General features: G+C 37.1%; 1 protein-coding gene across 3 annotated transcripts in view; it reads right to left on the bottom strand.

Moving 5' to 3' along the window:
- The window catches only part of Csmd3 (CUB and Sushi multiple domains 3), a 976,820-nt gene that overhangs the window by 821,665 nt on the left and 132,937 nt on the right, over positions 1-22,218 (bottom strand). The window lies entirely within an intron of this gene.

The raw sequence follows: 22,218 nt of genomic DNA on the forward strand, positions 1-22,218 counted from the left end.
CATTTCTTGCAATAAAAAACTATTTATAAACAAAGTAAAATATCAGTAATCAGTGAAATTGGGTATATAATAAGTTAGAAGATGAAATAAAATTGTATTTTGTTCATACTCAAAAGAAAGCTTCTAGTTAAAAAGTGTAACACAAACACTGAAGAGACTAACAAATCAAAAATAAATCTTAATTGACAGGATGAGATAGTAGACATTCACTCTGTGGAATGAGTAATTAAGTATCAAAAAATATCATTTAAAAGATAAAGACTTAAGGATGGCCGATGGTTCAGCAATAAGGAACATGTACTGTCCTAATTGAGGAGCCAAGTTCAGTTCACAGTACCCACATCAGGAAACTCACAACCATTTGAGAGCCTTCAGAGGCCTCAATGCTGTCTTTTGGCTTTTGAAAGTATTGCATGCATATTTAGACACAAATTATACAAAATTTAAAATAATAAAAATAAACTATTTTCCACTTTTTGCTAAAGGCTGATGTAAGATACCCCTCTGTATGCTGTGAATACCATTGCCTAATAAAGAAACTGTCTTAGGCCTGAGCATGGCAGAACATAGGTAGGTGGGAAAACTGAATGAATGCTGGGAGGGAAAAGGCAGAGTCAGGAGAAGCCATAGAGCCACCACCGGAGACAGACACACTGGAATCTTGCCTGTAGGCCATGAGCCTCATATAAAATATAAAATAATGGAAATGGCTTAATTCTAGATGTAAGAGCTAGCTAACAATATGCTTAGCTATTTTCCCATCAGTATTGTAAATAATATAGTTTCTGTGTGATTGTTTTGGGGCTGAGCAGCCAGACTAAACAAGTGGCCTCCTACAAAAGAAGACTGTATTGGGTGAGCTAGCAGAGGCCTTGCTGAGAGCTCATGGGGTAGTGAAGACGAGGGGTCTCTAGAGCAGTGACCACTCCAGCTACTGTGTGTGCCTGGAACCAGGGTAATGACCCACCCCAGTATCCACTGAATCTATGATCTGTTGGAGCGTGTGAAGGCATCAAAAATACGGATACAGAAACAGCAGAATCTCCATGACAAAGGACAACAGAATATCCAAGAGAAGCCCCAGTAAGAAACAATTATAGGTTGTACAGCAGAAATCAGAGGCCTTGAACCAGACCAACGACCCCTGTCGCTGAACATTTGCAAGTAAAGATAAACAGACTAAATGGTAAACTGTGTGTCTCAAGAGGTCACACTACAGCTTCCAAGCTAAGATTTTTCACTCTTCTTTCTTCTTCTAGTTCTCTTTTTCTTTTGTTTGCTTGTTTATGGTTTGCTTTGTTTTTGCTTTGTTTCATTTCTTTTTGGGGGAGTTGATTTTTCTTTTAAATTTGATTTTGTTTTAGGGAGGAGGTTGGTTAAAAAGGGGGAGGATGCTAGAAAACGAGAAATAAGTTGGATTGGAATGCATAATATGAAATCCACAAAGAGTCGATAAAAGCACTAAAGAAACAAGCAAACAAACTGCCAATCTCCAAAAACATAAAATTAAAAAATTAAAAGCAAATGCTTGAATTTAAGAAGTTTTGAAAGTTGAACATATAAAGGATGAAAAATAGCTTTTAAAAATAAACTTGAAAAAGTATTATTTGTAAACTAAGAAAAGAAAATGTACAGGATTCTGTTTGCCAGTATTCTATTGAGAATTTATGCATAGATGTTCATAAGTGAGATTGGCCTATAATTCTCTTTCTTGGTTGAGTCTTTGTGTGGTTTAGGTACCAGGGTAATTGTAGCTTCATAAAAGGAATTTGGCAATGACTGTTCTGTTTCGATATTATGAAATACCTTAAGGAGTATAGGTATTAGGTCTTCTTGGAAGTTCTGGTAGAATTCTGCATTGAACCCATCAGGTCCTGGGCTCTTTTTGGTAGGGAGGTTTCTGATAACAATTTCTAATTCTTCGCGACTAACAGGACTATTTAGAGCATTTACCTGGTCCTGGTTTAACTTTGGTATATGGTACTTATCTTAAAAAGTGTCCATTTCTTTTACATTTTCCAATTTTGTGGCATACAGGCTTTTGTAGTAAGATCTAATGATTCTCTGAATTTCCTCTGTGTCTGTGGTTATGTCCCCTTTTTCATTTCTGATCTTATTAATTTGTGTGTTCTCTCTCTGCCGTTTGATTAGTATGGCTAGGGGTTTGTCAATCTTGTTGATTTTCTCCAAGAACCAGCTTTTTGTTTCATTGATTCTTTGGATTGTTTTCTGTGTTTCTATTTTATTGATTTCTGCCCTCAGTTGGATAATTTCCAGTCTTCTACTCCTCCTAGGTGAGTCTGCTTCTTTCTTTTCTAAAGCTTTCAGGTGTGCTGTTAAGTCTCCAATGTGTGCTTTCTCCGTTTTTTTAAAGTGGGCACTTAGTGCTATGAATTTTCCTCTTAGCACTGCTTTCATAGTGTCCCATAAGTTTGAGTATGTTGTATCTTTATTTTCATTAAATTCAAGAAAGACTTTAATTTCTTTCTTTATTTCTTCCTTGACCCAGCTGTGGTTCAGTAGTTGACTGTTCAGTTTCCATGAGTTTGTAGGCTTTCTGGGGGTAGCATTGTTGTTGAATTCTAATTTTAATCCATGGTGATCCGATAAGATGCAGGTGGTTCAAAAATTCTCAATAAAATACTGGCAAACAGAATCCAAGAACACATTAGAAAAATTATCCACTATGATCAAGTAGGCTTCATCCCAGAGATGCAGGACTGGTTCAACATACGAAAATCTATCAACGTAATCCATCATATAAATAAACTGAAGGATAAAAACCATATGATCATCTCATTAGATGCAGAAAAAGCATTTGACAAAATTCAGCACCCCTTTATCATAAAGGTCTTGGAGAGATTAGAGATACAAGGGTCATTCCTAAATATAATAAAGGCTATTTACAGCAAGCCGACAGCTAACATCAAATTAAATGGAGAGAAACTCAAGGCCATCCCACTAAATTCAGGAATGCCACAAGGCTGTCCACTCCCTCCTTATCTCTTCAATATAGTGCTTGAAGTTCTAGCAATAGCAATAAGACAAAACAAGGGGATCAAGGGCATTCGAATTGGAAAGGAAGAAGTTAAACTTTCATTATTTGCTGATGATATGATAGTGTACATAAGCGACCCGAAAAACTCCACCAAAGAACTACTACAGCTGATAAACTCCTTTAGTATCATGGCAGGATACAAGATCAACTCCAAAAAATCAGTCGCCCTCCTATATACAAAGGATAAGGAAGCAGAGAAAGAAATCAGAGAAGCGTCACCTTTCACGATAGCCACAAATAGCATAAAATATCTTGGGGTAACTCTAACCAAGGAAGTGAAAGACCTATTTGACAAGAACTTTAAGTCTTTGAAGAAAGAAATTGAAGAGGACACCGGAAAATGGAAGGATCTCCCTTGTTCTTGGATTGGGAGGATCAACATAGTAAAAATGGCAATACTACCAAAGGCAATCTATAGATTTAATGCAATCCCCTTAAAGATCCCATCAAAATTCTTCACAGATCTTGAGAGGACAATAATCAACTTTATATGGAAGAACAAGAAACCCAGAATAGCCAAAACAATCTTATACAATAAAGGAACTTCTGGAGGCATTACCATCCCTGACTTCAAACTCTATTACAGAGCTACAGTATTGAAAACAGCTTGGTATTGGCATAAAAATAGAGAAGTCGACCAATGGAATCGAATAGAAGACCCAGATCTTAACCCACAAATCTATGAACACCTGATTTTCGATAAAGGAGCTAAAAGCACACAATGGAAGAAAGAAAGCATCTTCAACAAATGGTGCTGGTATAACTGGATGTCAACCTGTAGAAGAATGAAAGTAGATCCGTGTCTATCACCATGCACAAAACTCAAGTCCAAATGGATTAAAGACCTCAATATCAATCTGAACACACTGAACCTGTTAGAGGAGAAAGTGGGAAGTACTCTACAACATTTGGGCACAGGAGACCGCTTCCTACATAAAGCCCCAGCAGCACAGACATTAAGGGCAACATTGAATAAATGGGACCTCCTGAAGCTGAGCAGCTTCTGTAAAGCAAAGGACACTGTCACTAAGACAAAAAGGCAGCCTACTGACTGGGAAAAGATCTTCACCAACCCCACAACAGACAAAGGCCTGATCTCCAAAATATATAAGGAACTCAAGAGACTAGACTTTAAAATGCTAATTAACCCAATTAAAAAATGGGGCACTGAACTAAACAGAGAATTCTCAACAGAAGAAGTTCGAATGGCCAAAAGACACTTAAGGGCATGCTCAACCTCCTTAGCAATTGGGGAAATGCAAATCAAAACAACGCTGAGATACCATCATATACCTGTCAGAATGGCTAAAATCAAAAACACCAATGATAGCCTTTGCTGGAGAGGATATGGAGTAAGGGGTACACTCATCCATTGCTGGTGGGAATGCAAACTTGTGCAACCACTTTGGAAAGCAGTGTGGAGGTTTCTCAGGAAATTTGGGATCAACCTACCCCAGGACCCAGCAATCCCACTCTTGGGAATTTACCCAAGAGATGCCCAACCATATTACAAAAGCATTTGTTCAACTATGTTTATAGCAGCATTATTTGTAATAGCCAGAACCTGGAAACAACCTAGATGCCCTTCAGTGGAAGAATGGATGAAGAAAGTGTGGAATATATACATATTAGAGTACTACTCGGCGGTAAAAAACAATGACATCTTGAATTTTGCATGCAAATGGATGGAAATAGAAAACACCATCCTGACTGAGGTAACCCAGGCCCAAAAAGATGAGCATGGGATGTACTCACTCATAATTGGTTTCTAGCCATAAATAAAGGACATCGAGCCTATAATTCGTAAAAAATCCTAGAGAAGCTATATAAGAAGGTGAACCCAAAGAAAAACATAGTTATCCTCCTGGATATTGGAAGTAGACAAGATTGCCGGACAAAAAATGGGAACATGGGGGTGGGGTGGGATGGGCGGATGGGGGGATGGGGAGAGAAAAGTGTGAAGTGGAGGATGGGAAGAGCTTGGGGGAATAGGATGGTTGGGATATAGGAAGGGTGGATATGGGAACAAGGAATTATATATCTTAAGGGAGCCATTCTAGGGTTGGCAGAGACTTGACTCTAGAGGGGTTCCCAGGTGTCCAGGAAGATGCCCCCAGCTAGTTCCTTGGGCAGCTGAGGAGAGGGTGCCAGAAATGTCCAGATCCTATTGCCATACTCATGAATATCTTGCATATCACCATAGAACCTTCACCTGGCATTGGATGGAGAAAATGACAGAGCCCCACATAGGAGCACCGGACTGAGCTCTCAAGGTCCTGATGAGGAGCAAAAGGAGGGAGATCATGAGCAAGGAATCCAGGACCGCGAGGAGTGCTTTTACCCATTGAGACGGTGGGACAGATCTAACGGGAGACCACCAAGTCCAGTCGGAATGGGACTGATGGAACAGGGGACCAAACTGGACTCTTTGAATGTGGCTGACGGTGGAGGAGGACTGAGAAACCAAGGACAATGGCAATGAACATGAACTCTACAGCATAGACGGGCTCACTGTGAGCCTTGTCAGTTGTAGGGCCTGGGTCTGCCCTTGTTCCTGGGGCTCATCTTGAGGACAGTTTCTGGTCAGATGACTAAGCATCCTGTTTGTTCCTGTGCTCCTTCTGCCCTGCCTGGTGATTTGTTGTAGGGCATTGTTGACTCTATTGTTGGTATGGTAATTTCCCACCTGCCTAGGTGGAAGTCCTTGTGCAGCAGTTAGATATGGTAATTTCCCACCTGCCTGGGTGGAAGTCCTTGGGCAGGAGTGGGGTATTTAAGATTTTCCCCAAGGCTAAATAAACGGCATTCGGCTGATCTCCTTCCGAATGACCCAGGTCTCTTTGTGTGTTCTTTCAATCTCCAGGCCCTTGTCCGACTCGCTTAAGGTACAGTGGCGCGCAAACTGTACCGAGGGGGTAACACAGAATCGGGTGTTACAGTCAGTTTGGTTGCTCACCTTCCTGGACTTAGGGGGAGCTGAGAGGACCTTGGACTTAACATAGTGAAGGGAACCCTGATGGCTCTTTGTCTTTGGAGAGGGGTGGAGTGGGGGTATGGGTGGAAGGGAGGGGAGGGAAGGGGGAGGAGGAGGGGAGGAGATGGAAATCTTTAATAAAAAAATGAGAAAAACGCAAAAAAAAAGAAAATGTACAGGAAAATACAGAAAACTTTTTTAAAGTAATAATGCTTGTGATGACTAGTGTTTGTTTTCCAGAATATGTACCAATTGACAGCATGTACGTAATTACCAACAAAAGCACAACTATAAAAACAATAGTAAGTACTAGTAAAAGACATGATTTTTTTAAAAGTACAGGGACTGATACTCTAGTCCAGGATGCCTTACAGTTCTTATAATCCCAATAGCTTTGGGCTTGCGACAATTCTCATGGCTCTATCTTTGGAGTGCTGAGATAAAGGTATGTGTTCCAAACCCTTTGTGAACACTGACTTACAAACTGCTCAAAAACTGAACTATAAACATAAATCTTCTTGAAGACTGAAGAGGCTGGTTATCATCTTATATTTACAGTACCCAGACACCAGACTTCTCACATAGGAGAATCGGTCACCGTCATCCAAGAACACCACATTTTATATACCAGTTCTCTGAATATTATTTTCTATGGACTGAAGTGAATAAGTCTAGTTAGTACCTTAAATTAAACATTATATTTACTTTAAAAAAAAAACAGAACTCTATAATCGGTAGTAAGCATATCTTGTGTTTGTTTAAAATATGTTTTAATATTCTAAATGTTTAAAATTCTTTACTTAAAATACTTCCTTGAAAATCTAAGTCTGAAACACAGTTATGACAACACCTTAGAGCACATACAGAAATCTGGCAGACCTGTGAAGAATCACCTCACAGTCTTAGCCCCTTCTCATCTTTGTGATACCTTGGCTTCAGGAGAATTTTCCCTCGAGTACACTGCTAGTCAACAAATCACAATAATCTTTGTGACAGACACTGGCATCAAATCTATTAATGTGTGCCATGTAGAATTTAATTAAGGCAACAAACAAAGAACTCTAAGCAGAAGGATGATGTCAAGCTCCAGAATTGATGCAGTCATGCTTGGTAGGTGTCCAGAGAAGCAAAGATGCTTAAGAGTCATGCTCTTGCAAAGACAAGGACTATTCTCCTCTCAAGGTGTAAACGATGAGAAGTAGCAGCTTTCATGGGTTACAAGATCTCTACAACTGGATGCCGTCCCTCTGTTCTTCTTTTCCAAAATAGAGGTTACTCTCTTCAAGTGTACATTCCAGCATTTGGATTTTGTGGGCAGTAACATGTATCAGAAGGGTTACTATGAGAATAGTTTGAATTAATAGCTGCAGAAGATTGATTTATGAGTTATTAAATTATTTATAGTTTTTCTGCTTAGTAACATATTTTTTCTTAATACCAATAGTATTTTTTGAAATTTTTTATGAAAGGTGACTAGATGAGAAATATGCACACACATATTTCAGAATACACTTTTGTATGTATATATATATATATATATACAAATAGCATACATATATGAAGGTGTGTGTGTGTGTGTGTGTGTGTGTGTGTGTGTGTGTGTTACAGAATGTTTTTATCTCAAATAAGACAAACAAAAAGCATTCACCTCCACATCCTGGAGAGTCTGTAGAACGAAGTAAACTTTGTGTCAATTCAGTGACAATAATGATGGAAAATAGAGTTGCTTTCCATTTACACTTGAGGCAGATTTTTTCATATCTAGATAAACACCTAAATAAATCGCCTAGATCTACATTCTTTGAAGGAAAAAGTGAAGAACTAAAAAGAACTATGCAATCTTGATTAACTTCCTTAGAAATGGCTTTTTAAATAAATCCATGGAGTCTTAACCAGTAAGAGAAAAACCTATAAATATATACATATATGTATATGTATGTTTTGCTGAATAACAAAACAAAGCAAAATACAAATATCTTCAGTATAGAAGGCCAAGTTACAGAATATGGGTAAAAGGAACATGTTTTCATATAGGAAAATCTTTAAAATCTCACAGTGGGAGAGACTTTGTCTAAGGCACTAAGTATTAGGAATTTCAAAAACTAAATGTCACTTCAAAAAGGAAAAATACAATTTGAGTGGGAAGCTTCTCCCTATTCTCTGACATACATCACTGACTTTTTCACAAAAGCACTAAAAAAGAAATGCTTTTCTATGTCCTGATAGGCCTTGAGGTGCAGTGAATGCTAGAATGAGAGGACAGGATAAATGTTTATGTGAAGAATAAGAAGCATATATATTGGATACTGATGCGACTGTATCTTAAAAACAGTTTCAACTTGTTTCCAAAGTTGTGACTGCATTGAGTTTAAAATAAACACTGTATTTTAAATTTTAAAGGAACAATTACTGAAGCTGAATGTCTAGTGATAATTTGTTAGAAAGTTCTGCAGTATTTAATGGAAAGACACATTTTAGAGTCCATTTTGTATTTAAGGAATGTGTAATATTCATTCATATTTTAGCACAATTAACGTGATTAAAGTATAACAGTTACATTTAATAGTAGGTTGCCCTTTCTTTTCAATACGTGTCAGGTATCAGCACGTAAGTAAAGAAACCATTTAATTTTTCAAGGTACAGTAGCTGAAAACACAGTTCATACTCTTACTGTGATCTCTTTTGTAACATACAGGCCTTACCAAAAAAATTAAATTATATTGGATGCTTCCAGAATAACTGAAGTTCACTGATGTGAAAATAATCTATCAAGTATCACATGAAACTCAAAAAAATTAGTCTGTGGTTAATTGTTGCCAGCATCTACCACATTATCAACAATATGTATCTATTGTAATACTTCAATTATGACTTAGATGAGATTATTGTCTTCTTGAATTTTTAAGGAGCATTAATTAATTGGGGCTTATTTAACATAAACATGTAATACAGGTCATGTGTTCAATATTTCAGCATGAGATGGTTACATGGCTAATACCAGTGTGTTAAATTATATTATGCAAGAAGCACACTTTCCTAAATTTATATGCATATAAACAATAACTAAAATATCCACTTCTAGGAATCTCAGTCACTATTTACTAACAGTTGTTAGTTTTTCAAGATAATGTAACTAAGGAGTGCTTGCTTCTAAAAGATTTGTTTTTCAAATTATCATGATGTTTTATAAAGTACAGTTCAGGAACATTGCAGCAAAACCCACAGAAATCACTCTTCTCACTCATAGGAACTCAAAGAGTCTGAATCAACAACAAAGGAGCACATATGCAGAGGGCCTCGTTGGTCCAACACGTGCTCCTTTGGGACCAACGAGGCCCTCTGCATATTTGTGACTGTTGTGTAGCTTGTTCTATATTTTGATTGAGGTGTGATGGAATCTCAAAACAATGTAACCTACACAGAATAAAGTACAGAAATTTTTACCATTTAATTATGTAACCCTCTAATCATTAGCCTACTATAATATTTAACACAGTGAGAACTTTGGGAGCTCAGTCCGGTGCTCCAATGTGGGGCTCTGTCTCTATCTCCATCCATTGCCAGGTGAAGGTTAAGGCTCACAGTGAGCCCGTCCATGCTGTAGAGATCACATTCATTGCCGTTGTCCTTGGTTTCTCAGTCCTCCTCCACTGTCAGCCACATTCAGAGAGCCCGGTTTGGTCCCCTGTTCCATCAGTTCCATTCCAACTGGACTTGGTGGTCTCCCGTTAGATCTGTCCCACCGTCTCAATGGGTAAACGCACTCCTCACGGTCCTGACTTCCTTGCTCATGATCTCCCTCCTTTTGCTCCTCATCGGGACCTTGGGAGCTCAGTCCGGTGCTCCTATGTGGGGCTCTGTCATTTTCTCCATCCAATGCCAGGTGAAGGTTCTATGGTGATATGCAAGATATTCATGAGTATGGCAATAGGATCTGGACATTTCTGGCACCCTCTCGAAAGAAAGTCAGAACCATGAGGGATGCGTTCACCCACTGAGACGGCAGGACAGAACTAATGGGAGACCACCAAGTCCACTTGGAATGGGACTGATGGAACATGCGACCAAATCAGACTCTCTGAAAGTGGCTGATGGTGGAGGCTGACCGAGGAGCCAAGGACAATGGCGATGGGCTTGGTCTCTACGACATGGACGGGCTCTGTGTGAGCCTTGTCAGTTTGGTTGCTCACCTTCCTGGACCTGGGGGGAGTTGGGAGGACCTTGGACTCAACATAGTGTAGAGAACCCTGATGGCTCTTTGGCCTGGAGAGGGAGGGAGTAGGGGTATGGGTGGAGGGGAGGGGAGGGAAGGGGGGAGGAGGAGGGGAGGAGAAGGCAATCTTTAATAAAAAATAAATATCTGGAAAAAAAATATTTAACACAGTGAGTAAACACACTAGAATATATTTATATAATAATAGAAAAGTCTTTAGGACTATTCACTATCTGCTAAAAAATAAAAGGGCATGTAAATTTCAGGAATATCAATGGAAATACCAATAGAAATTAAAATTTCCTCTAGAGGTTTGAATGTATCAAATACTATTACATTCATGACTGTAGTTATCTTAGTGTTCAGTACTCATGAGCATATTAGTGATGAATATAACACAAATCTTATTTCTCCTGATTGTGAAAAGAGGTAAGACATTTAGGATATATCATGATAATGTTTAAAATAAAATTTCATTGAGAAATAATTTAGCAAATTCTGTTATTACCACCAATGATATTTATCATTTCTTCAAATCAAGGGCTAATGTAAACTGTAGTGATATTTCATTTGTATTTTAATAAATAAAGCTTGCCTGAAATTCAGACAGTAAAAACGCCCCACTGATCAGCCTTACAGACCAGGCAGGGGTGACATACTCCTTTATTCTAGTAGCTACACTAGTTTGCAAAAGAAATTGGGCGGTAGTAGTGCCCAACTTTAATCCCAGTCCTAGAGAAAATATAGTTTTCACACACAGTCATATTCTGAGATTACTGGAGGCAGATCGTCATTTCAGATTGAGGTAGAGGTAAAAGCCAATGGCTGGCTGCTTTGCTTTTCAGACCTTCAGTTTGAACCTCAACTTCTGTCACTGGTCTTTTATTAATCATGCTACAGAAAGCAGTAGTAACCAATGGCATCTGTTGTTTGAAGGTGATACAACAATATTAGACTTTTGTTTTTATTTGTTAGCTTGCTTGTTTGATTTTTGAGACAGATTTTCTGCATAGCCCTGGCTATCCTAAAACTCATGTTGTAGACCAGGCTCTGGACTTATATACAGAGATCTGACGTCCTCTACTTCCCAAGTGCTGGGATTAAAGGCATTGAGCCACCATCACCTAAATAGGTTAGGCTGTTTATAATATACTCACTAGAAACTAAATGTGGATAACTTTATATTTTGTTATTTATAGAAATCAACTATTTTGCTATTTATAAAAATCAGTTTCTATAAATTAAAGAATTTCTTAATAATAATAATAAGTTAATGGTGTGGGAAGTCTTCTGTATATGTGTTGCTTTAATAGATTAATGAATAAAAAATCTGTCTTGGCCTGTGATAGGGTAGAATAAAGCTTGGTAGGAAAACTAAACTTAATACTTGGAAATAGAAGGCAGAGTCAGAGAGACACCATGGAGCTGCCAGAGGAGAAAGACCACGAGCCACAAGCTGAAATATTGCCAGTAGGTCACGAGCCTTGTGGTAAAATATAAAATAATGGAAATGGGTTAAATTAAGATATAAGAGCTAGCCAATAAAAAGCTAGAGCTAATAGTCCAATCAGTGATTTAATACAGTTTCTATATGGCTATTTCAGGGCTGGCAGATGGGAACAATCAAGCAGCCTAGCACAACAGATGGCACACCAACGTAGCTGAGTACATCCACGTAAAATCTGAGAAAGCTTGGAAATGAATTCTAGACACACAAGAAAAACAGACTTTAGCAGCCTTTTTATTTGTGTATTTATTTTGGCTGGCCTTAAAAGAAGTCTTCCTGATTCAGCAGTAGCAGGAAAAAAGAGCAAGGTTTCAAAAGAGAAGCTTCCTGGTCCATGGTGCCAGCTTGAATTCTGGCTCTTTCAGGAGGCCAAGCCTTTAAATGGGTTTTGTGAGCAACATGTTACAAACTGCTTCATGGTATGACATAGACCCGCTGAATACTTGGAACTGAGGTGGTGTGCATGGCTTGCAGAGGCAGCAAACATGCCTCCACCATGCTGGACTAGGCAGAGCAAGCAGGCAGGGCTGTGTTGGCCCTAGCTACAACTACTTAACATAAAAAGGGGTGCTTCTGGTCAGAAAAGGATTACAGATACACAATAAAGACAGATACAGATTAAAAAAAAAACTCTAAATGGGTCACAGTGTTGGATAGATGTATGTAGGCTTGGGAGAGAGAAGAAAAAGAGTATAGAGATTATAAAAAGAAGTAAATGGGTTTTTTTAAAAAAACAGTTTTAAAAAGACAGAGTGAACTTGTAGAAAAAATAATAGAATAAGAAAAGTAAACCATGAAATATATATATATATATATATATATATATATATATATATATAGAGAGAGAGAGAGAGAGAGAGAGAGAGAGAGAGAGAGAGAGTCTGGATTATGTATATTATTGCATTTTCTTTACATTTTTTGACTGCGAAGGAACTAAGTACAAAGAGAAATTTCATTGTATGTGTTGCTAAGCTAAACCAGCATATATATTTAAAAGATATCTTGAAACCAGAATTTGGGTCTAAGAAAAAATATTTTTCTTTTGTTTCCACAGAAAATGATAACCTATGGATCTATTCCAGACTAACATGGTTTGATGGATCAAGTCCCCTGAAAGGTCGCCGTGAAAATCCCCAAAAATTACTTTTCCCCGCAAAAAATAGGAAGGAGTTTGGAGAGAACTATGCCCAAATTCCCTAAATGTTTGTTTATAAATGTTTGGCTATATTTAAAGGGGAATATTCTATACATTTGAATATTTTGCATTTATATGGATCTTCGTCTATCAATACAAATTTTAGATCAATCTTATTATATGTACATTTCTGTTCTTGATTAAGGTATTGTGATTGTTCAGTTCATCTAAAAATGTAATGGATAACTATGAAATACAAGTTAATAGATAATCATCTATAAATGTCAAGCTTGTAGTCAAGTTAGTTAGGTTTTCTAGATGTACAGAGATGTATTTCTTATGGATAAGCATTCTTCAAACCTTTCAAAGTTTATAGAATATGGCATTTAAAATGTTTTAAGAACTTATGAATTTTCATGACAATGAGACACATCTGCTTCTGGCAGCACTAAGCTACTCCAAGAGGATGATGGGCATCGAAGAGGCTCCTTATGATATTTGTTAGCCATTTGGGCAAGAAACTATTCTTTCCTGGACTGCTTGATGGTATTTTGTGTGAACTGGACATGCAGGACCCAAGGAGAAAAGACTGTGGAACTTGCCTAAGGGTAAGACAGTCTTTTGCGGTGCCTGTTTCATGAAAGAGTCTGCCAGACATTCTGCAGGATACAAAAGAAATTGACTGACAAATTGCCAATATAGGTGGAATTGTCTTTGAAATTTAGCACTTCATGGGAAAGTTTGCCAGATACTATGATCCTATAGGCTGAAAATGGACGTTTCAATGAGACAGAAGAAGTTTGGTTCACTGTCCATGCAGAGAGATTTTTCTGTCAATTCTAGAGTTTTGGAAATTGCTTACAATGGACTTCCTGTTTACTTAGGTAATATATCCTTCTGGGGTCTTGAATAAGGTGAAGAATAGTTATAATTATAGTTTTCCTTAGTTATAATAAAAAGTAAAATAGATATAAATATAATAATTCTTGCTTGATACCTATTTTGTTATATGTAATTTTACTATGTTGAAGTTAAAACCTTCCCTTTTATTTACACAGAAAATGGAAAATGTTGTTGGAAGTCCTGTTGTATATGTGTTGCTTTTATTGGTTAATGAATAAAGAATCTATCTTGGCCAGTGATAGGGTAGAGTAGAGCTAGTCAGTAAAACTAAACTGAATCCTGGGAGAAAGAAGGCAGAGTTAGATAGATGCCATGGAGCCTCCAGAAAAGAAAGACTTAGGCATCCAGCTGGAATCTTACCAGTAGGCCATGAGCCTTGTAGTAAGATATAAAATAATGGAAACAGGTTAAATTAAGATATAAGAGCTAGCCAATAAAAAGCTAGAGCTAATAAGCCAAACAGTTATTTAAGTAATACAGTTTCTGTATGGTTATTTCAGGCCTGAGAAGGTGGCAACAAATAGTTGCCTCACACAACAAGTTGATGTGAGAGAAACAGTGACCATTTTTGTATTTAGGTATGGAAATAAATTGCAATCAAATTTAACCATGTTATAGGAAGAAAAATGGTAGAAGTTAGCACCAGACATTTCCATTAAATAAAACTAAAATGTGGCTTGAAGGTACTCTTCTAGAATAATATAGCTGATGAACTGAAACTTAGAATTAAAAATAAAAAATTAAAAAAACAGTGGGTCAGTTACTCATCTTGTGTGTCACAAACGGAATTGTGTCAGTTGGATCCTGAGCTTTATTTCTGGTGTTTAAAATATGTTTTCATTAGTTCTGTCCCACCGTCTCCATGAGTGAACGCACCCCTCTCGTTCCTGACTTTCTCCCTCATGTTCTCGCTCCTTCTGCTCCTCATCGGGACCTTGGGAGCTCAGTCCAGTGCTCCAATGTGGGGCTCAGTCACCTTCCCCATCTGTCGCCAGCTGGAGGTTCCCTCACGGTCCTGACTTTCTTTCTCATGTTCTCTCTCCTTCTGCTCCTCATCAGGACCTTGGGAGCTCAGTCCGGTGCTCCAAGGTGGGGCTCTGTCATTTTCTTCATCTATCGTCAGGTGGAGGTTCTGGCGATCGTGTGAACTAATGGGAGATCACCAACTCCAGTTGGAATGGGACTGATGGATCATGCGACCAAACCCGTCTCTCTGAGTGTGGCCAACAGCGGGGGCTGACTGAGAAGCAAAGGAAAATGGCTCTGGGCTCTGATTCTTCTTCATGGACGGGCTCTGTGGGAGCCTTCTCAGCTTGGTCGATCACCTTCCTGGACCTGGGGGGAGTTGGGAGGGCCTTGGTCTTAGCATAGAGTGGGGAACCCTGATGGCTCCTTGGCCTTGAGAGGGAGGGAGGGGAGGTATGGGTGGAGGGGAGGGGAGGGAAGGGGGAGAAGGAGGGGAGAGAAAGGGGAGCGGGGGGGGGGGGAGGGGGAGAGGAGGAGGGAAGGAGATGGAAATTTTTAAATATAAAAAAAAATAAACCATGAGGAAAAAAAAAAAATAAAATAAAATATGTTTTCAGTATAGTGATACCCTCAGGTGGTTCTTTTAAATATTTAAGTGAGGAAAAGTCTGATTAAAAGTAATGCTTAAGGAAAAAGAAATGCAGGATAAAGAGAGTGAGTCATTTGGAACAAACAGCTTGAGTCTGTCACTGACTACCTTGGGCGGTAAATGTTTAACAGCTTGCTTGCTTGCTGGAAAAGAGAAGAACAAACAATAAAAAAGGAAGGGAAAAAAGAAAAGAATCTGCCATTTAACATTCTTTGTTTAACATAAATAAGCCCAAGCACTTGATGCTCCATGTCCACTGATGGTACATACTCTCCTGGAATGACCAAGGCCATAAATCATTCCTTTGATAATCTGAGCCTTCTACAGAACAATGCCATATGAAGTTTCTTGATTCTGTTACAAGAATACAAAGATTTCAAAAACTAATATGTATTTAACAGTATTGCTTTGCATTGAATAAGATTATAAATTATACTTATAAAATGATCATTTATTAGTGGCTTACTTTGTTTCTAATTGCAAATTATATGCATTCTAAAACTAACAGTAAGGATTATCTAGTAACAAGACTCATGGTAGATGTTTAAAATATGTTTTGGAAAGCATTATTAACTAAAGAAAACTGGATTCAATGTAAGGTTTCTTATTAGAACTATGATACTTTTATGTTAATAAAATGTCCTGTAAAAATTATATTAAGCAAAATATTATGACATTTCTTATCCTGAAACAATAACCAACTATGATGTTCCCTGTTAGTCTCTCCCATAAGCAGTATCTGTTTACTTATTTCATGCGTCCTTCTGCGTGCCTGTGTAAGTTTATGTGACCTGTGTTCATGCAGGAGCCCACAGAAGCTACAAGACTGTGTCTGTTTCATTGGAACTGTAGCTACAGAGAGTTTTCAGTTATCGTGTGGGTGCTGCAAAACAATCATGTCTCTCCTGAAAAGCTACTCGAGTTCATAACTGCTGGCCCGTTTCTCCAGTCCCTCTATCCAATTGTTTCTTTATTTTTAGTGATTTCTTTTTATTATGGACCCCAAATTAATATCCAAAATAAGAGTATTTTCCCAAGACATATGATTAACATATTAATAAAAATAGAATTATAAAATTTGAAGGCAAATGGCTAAAGCTAGAAACAGTCATCTAGGGTAAGGTAATTTGGTCCCTGAAACACAAACATTGCATATTTTTGCTTATAAATAGATATTAGCTTTTAAGTTTTAGATATGTATTTTATTTAGAATAATCACAGAGCTTAGATAGCTGTTAAAGGACCATCTAGTAGGTGCGTGAGGATTTCTCAAGAAAAGGGTGGTATAACATAGTCTTATAAGAGATTAAAGGGCAAACTATAATAGGATAAAAGAGAGAGGGAATGAGAAGACAATGTAGAAGAGAGAATATAAGGAAGGGCAACTAACACTAAAGACCCCATGAAAAGTCACTTGGAAACCCGCTGTTGTCTACTCTAGAAACTTCCTAAAATATGTGCATGCATGAAAGGAATGCAAATAGAGTTCCCATATAATGGAGGAGACAATGCCTCAGCTACCTATTATATTTGACCAAGTCTTACCAACAGCATCAAAAATGTATTATATCTTGCTGAGTCCTTTGTGAAAGAGAAATCGTGCTGGTGCTCACATAAAAGACTTACCCCTACTGAATATACTGTGCACTCTGCTGACGGGGAAAAATAATCATGAATTATCACATAGCTATGAACTTTGTGGCCTGTAATTGTGACTTGCATGCAGAATGTAGTAGTATAATGTAGTCATCAATGTCATGGGAGTAAACAACGTCTTGATTGGATTGAAGACCCACTTCAAAATATCAACCCACATCTGACACAGCTAAAATATCTAAGAATTTGATAGTTAATTGGGTCATGAGCCTTAAGAGAAAAAAACTGTTACTATAAATCTGCAAAGTGAACATAGCAATAAAATAACTACCAATTACGTACTGCTAAACCAATATATTAATAAGACTTTTAGCCCTCATCAGATAAACTTCTTGCAATAAATGTTAGTTAACACAGAGAACCAAAAATGGACAGCCAAAAAAAAAAAAAAATGGACAACCTTCGGAGCACTCAGCTAAATGGAATATCTTAGTCAAAACTCTCCCTTAATCAGATTCTAGAATAAGTCATTCAAATGGGTTTATTCCTGTTTATAGCTAAATGATAGACGCTATGAATGTGTTTGTGGTTATTATGGTTGTTACTTTGAAAGGTCTGTAGAAGCCTGTGCTGAAGGCTTCATTTCCAGCCTTTCGAGGGTTGGGATGTGGTAAAGAATTAGGAGGTGAAGACTTTCTGCTCCCTGACTGCCATGCTGTGCGACGTTTCGCTACAAAAAATATCCTTGACTTGCTTGCCCACCACAGATGGAAAGGAAAGAAGTTAAATGTCCATAGATAAAAGTATCTGAAACTGTGCACCAAAATAACATTTTTTTCTCTCATAACGTGATTATCCCACATGTTTCATCATAGCTAAGGAAAACTAACACATCAGTTCTCTCAGATACTGGAGCAGATTGCTCATCTGGAAATATATATATGTGTGTGTCATAATCACTGATGAACATTATTCATTTAATTTTTTAGAATTTATAAGTAACAACTATTGGAGGTAACTAAGGAGTCAATATAATTTAGGGAAAATAAATGCAAAATAGAGCATCCTTGGGAACACAGACAGATTTTTTTATTTTAATTTCTTTTAAATTCATTTTACATTCATTCCACAGTTCACTTCCCCCCTTCCACCTTCTCTTCAGCCCAAACTCCACCAACTCCTTGCAATAAGAAAGGCATTCCATAGGAAATCAAAAAGTCTAGAACATTAAGTTGGGGTAGGACCAAGCCCTTCCCCCTGCATTAAGGCCTAGCATGGCATCTCACCATGGGAATAGGCTCCAATAAGCTAGCTCATGTACTACGAATATATCTTATTGCTAAATGCCTCATAGAAAGTCCAAGCTACACTACTTTCTCCTATATATGGAGGGACTAGTTCAATCCCATGGAGACTTCACTGTAAACAAAGAGTGTACATTGATTACCCAACTGCACAGACCCAAATAATGACACAGAATATTTTCTATATAATATATTAACTATATTAATTACAACACTGTTTGGGCAATGGTTCAGGCATATTCCTACCTAGCTCTTACATTCTGTGATCTTTCTCCTTCAGCAGCTGCATGGCATCTCCCTGAAGCTGCCATCTTTCCTCCTCTATCTCTGTTTGGATTCCCTTACTTGCTATAGTCTGCCCTGCCATTGGCAAACACAGCTTTTTATTCACCAATGGCAATAAAACATATTTACAGCATACAGAGGGGAATCTCACATCACTTCAGTTCTCAATTTAAATTTCATGAGTTTCCATGAGCTTGGTGCAGCTGTCTCTGTAGATTTCTTCATCACGATCTTCTCCTCACTTGCTCATATATTCCCTTTTCCTCTTTTCAATTGGATTCCCAGAGCTCCACCTGGTGCTTGGTTGTGGATCTCTGCATCTCATCCATCAGTTGCTGGAAGAAGACTCTATGATATAGTTGGGACATTCACCAATCTGATTACAGGGGAAGGCCTGTTGGGCTCCCTCTACACTATTGCTAAGAGTCTTAGCTAGGGATATCCTTGTGGACTCCTGGAAATTTCTCTAGCACCAGGTTTCTCCTTAGCCCTATTTTAGGAAGAGATAAAACTAGTATACATTAAATTCTATTCTAGGAATTTATTTTTATGTATGTATATTCTATGGGTCTGTGTGAGTACATGTCATTCTTATGCAGGTGTCAATAAGGGTAGAAGAAGGCATCCGATCCCATGAAGCAGAAGTTATAGGCAGTTGTGTCCCCTGGGAGAGAATCAAGCACTCTTAACTGTTGACATATCTCTCCAACCTCGAATATATTAAATTCTGAAGACTGGTACGATGGTTTGAGAATTTTTTCTTAAATTTGGTAAATTGTTATTCATATTTATGTCAGTCAGCTTTCCATGGCTAAGGAGAAACACTTGAGATAAGCTTCTTGTAAGGAAGAAATATTTATCTTGGATTATGTTTGCAGAGGCTTTTAGTCACAGTCGCTCAGATCCCTTGCTTTTGACCTGTGGTGACCCATCAGGTCAAGACCCAAGCTGCTCAACAGATGAAAATGAAGAAACATAAAATAGAGAGTTGTTCTTCAGATTTGGTAAATTGCTATATTACCTTGAAAATAACACATTCAACTAAATATTAGAGCAAAGCTAGGAAGGTGAGAATTAAAAGGAAGAGGCAATCAGTTCTACAGATAACTTTTCAGAGCCATTTAAACAGGCATATCAGAAGGTTGGAACTACAGCTGAAGATAAGGCAGATTTTGGATGTTCATTTGATCATGTTTACCCTATCAAGAGCTAACATGGCATGCCTTTGTGGAGAACAATGAGTGAGCTTTATTAGAAACAAAATGATAATTCATAAAAGATGCACCTAATCATGAACTGTGGTAAATTTTATTTACCAGGATTTTATTAGCATTGGGAGCCTCAATAATATCATTTCTAATGACTGAGCACAGTAATGCAATTCAATACAAGCTTTAAATGTACAACCATGACAAAAAGTGACTTGTGTGTTGAATGTCTCTCCTTGTTCTGTAAACAGCTCTTGGTGAAAAGGCAGACATTGCTTAGTGGAAAATGAAATCTTAAGTTACTAATATTGTTAGCATATTTTCCACTCTAAATAAAATCATATAAGTTTGATTCAAGAGGATAAATGCAATAAGAGGGCTATAGTTAAAGAGATATAAAGATAATTGAAATGTAGTCTATGATATTTCATGTGAAATCCTTAAATTGATAATGTGGAATATTTTAAATTAGACACAGATAGACTGCTTTAAATCTATAGAAAATAATCATTTATAGTCCAAAAAAATGATGAGCTTAGAATTCATATTTACAATATGAAAGTTTTAATACTAACTAATATAAATATTTTTCTATATTGGATACCTTTCTCATACTCATATAATCTGAAAAAATAAATATATAAATACCTTGCTTACTTTAATTAAACCTATTTGAAGTATTTCACTTGTGAAATCTATCATCTGAACACTTGATCTTAATTCTTTGGCTTGATGTTGTGCCATATTCACTCTCCGCACTGCCACGACTTAAAGAAATAGTTCTGGTATTCTCCTATCCGTGAGCTAATTTCATGGCTAACAAAATTATCAGTGAAAGTTTCTTATGTATGGCCACCTTTGCTACATACATTTTTTTCTCTATTTAGATTTTTATGAAATTTATAATTCAGGTGTTAGTCAAATTTTATATCAGAAACAGTTGTTTTATACATACATATGTATATACATATATGGAATGAAAATGACATCATACTGATTTTTTTCTCTTTTTAATATAATAATGGCATTGTAATCCTACTTGGTTGTAAAACGTATTATCCCAGTATCTAATTTGTAAAAACAAAAGGATTTTCAGATTAATCTAGTCTATTTATATAAGGAAACAGTTTTTCAAACAGGAGATAAGGAATGACTGTTTAAAATACTGCATTAATCAGCTTTCAGATTTTATTTAGTTGAATCTCTCAATATTTTCCTGGAGGACATGTTATCCATCTATCTTTTGATGTTGGAAAGGTTTTCTCTACGATGTTTTAATAAGGTTCTTCGTTATTTGTTCTATCATTTAGTTTTTATATTTATTCCTGTGCAGTCCTCTTGAAAAATATTCTGTAGAAATTGTATTGAGAATTAACATCAATCATCTTACATTCTAATATTACCATCATCTAAAAGCTGCGATAATTAGCATAGAAATATAAAGAGATGGAACTTAATAATATAAAGAAATACATCTACCTGAAGTGAAACGGATGTACTACACACTACAGAGCTTGTTCAATATCGACCCACCAATATTAAAAAGAAGGATACCACAAAACCACAGTTGTAATTATCACAGTTATACAAATAGGCTGGGCACTTAGAATTTCAATTTCTTCTATCATCTATCTATCATCTATATCTATCTATCTATCTATCTATCTATCTATCATCTAGCTATCTATCTATCATCTAGCTATCTATTTTTCTTTCTTTATTATTTATTTATTTAATGTCTTTTTTGACTTTTCAAGACAAGTATTCTGTATGTTTTCTAGGCTGTCCTGAAACTCACTCTGTAGACCAAGCCAGCCATGGACTTATAGTCATCCACCTGCCTCTGCCTCCCAAGTGTTGGTATTAAAAGCATGTGCCACCACCACCAAGCTAGGAATAGAAATGTTTCTATTTATTAAACAATTTTTGAAAATAATTCTAAATAAATAAATATCTTGGAAGCTTTTGTTTTCTACTAATTATGCTTGTTTTATTTATAAATGTACAAGATTATTAATGATTATTCAGCACATTGATTCTGTATTTCTGTGACAGAAAAAAATGAACATGTAATACATTTTTAATGATTGCCACATCCTGCAGTAAGAGTACTGAACTCCCCTCATTTTGAGCAGCAATCTAGGAAAATTATCTTCATTAGGTGCTTGGGACAAGTTTTATTATGATTTTCTATAACTAAGTCTCATTATCTTAGTTTAAGGTCAGTCTCTTCTGTAACAGACTGTATATATGTTGTCCCTTGGCCATTTTCTCCCTTTCTATTATATACTAATAAGGAAAACTAAAGAAACAGAATGGAGCTAGCTTAGGGGAGTCAGAAGTCACTCAAAGTAAAGCCAGTCAATATTGTGAGTACCACTACCAGTGATCTCAGCTCAGGTTGGAGAGAGATCAGTGTG

The sequence above is a fragment of the Arvicola amphibius genome, chromosome 9, assembly GCF_903992535.2.
Source record: "Arvicola amphibius chromosome 9, mArvAmp1.2, whole genome shotgun sequence".
NCBI lineage: Eukaryota > Metazoa > Chordata > Mammalia > Rodentia > Cricetidae > Arvicola > Arvicola amphibius.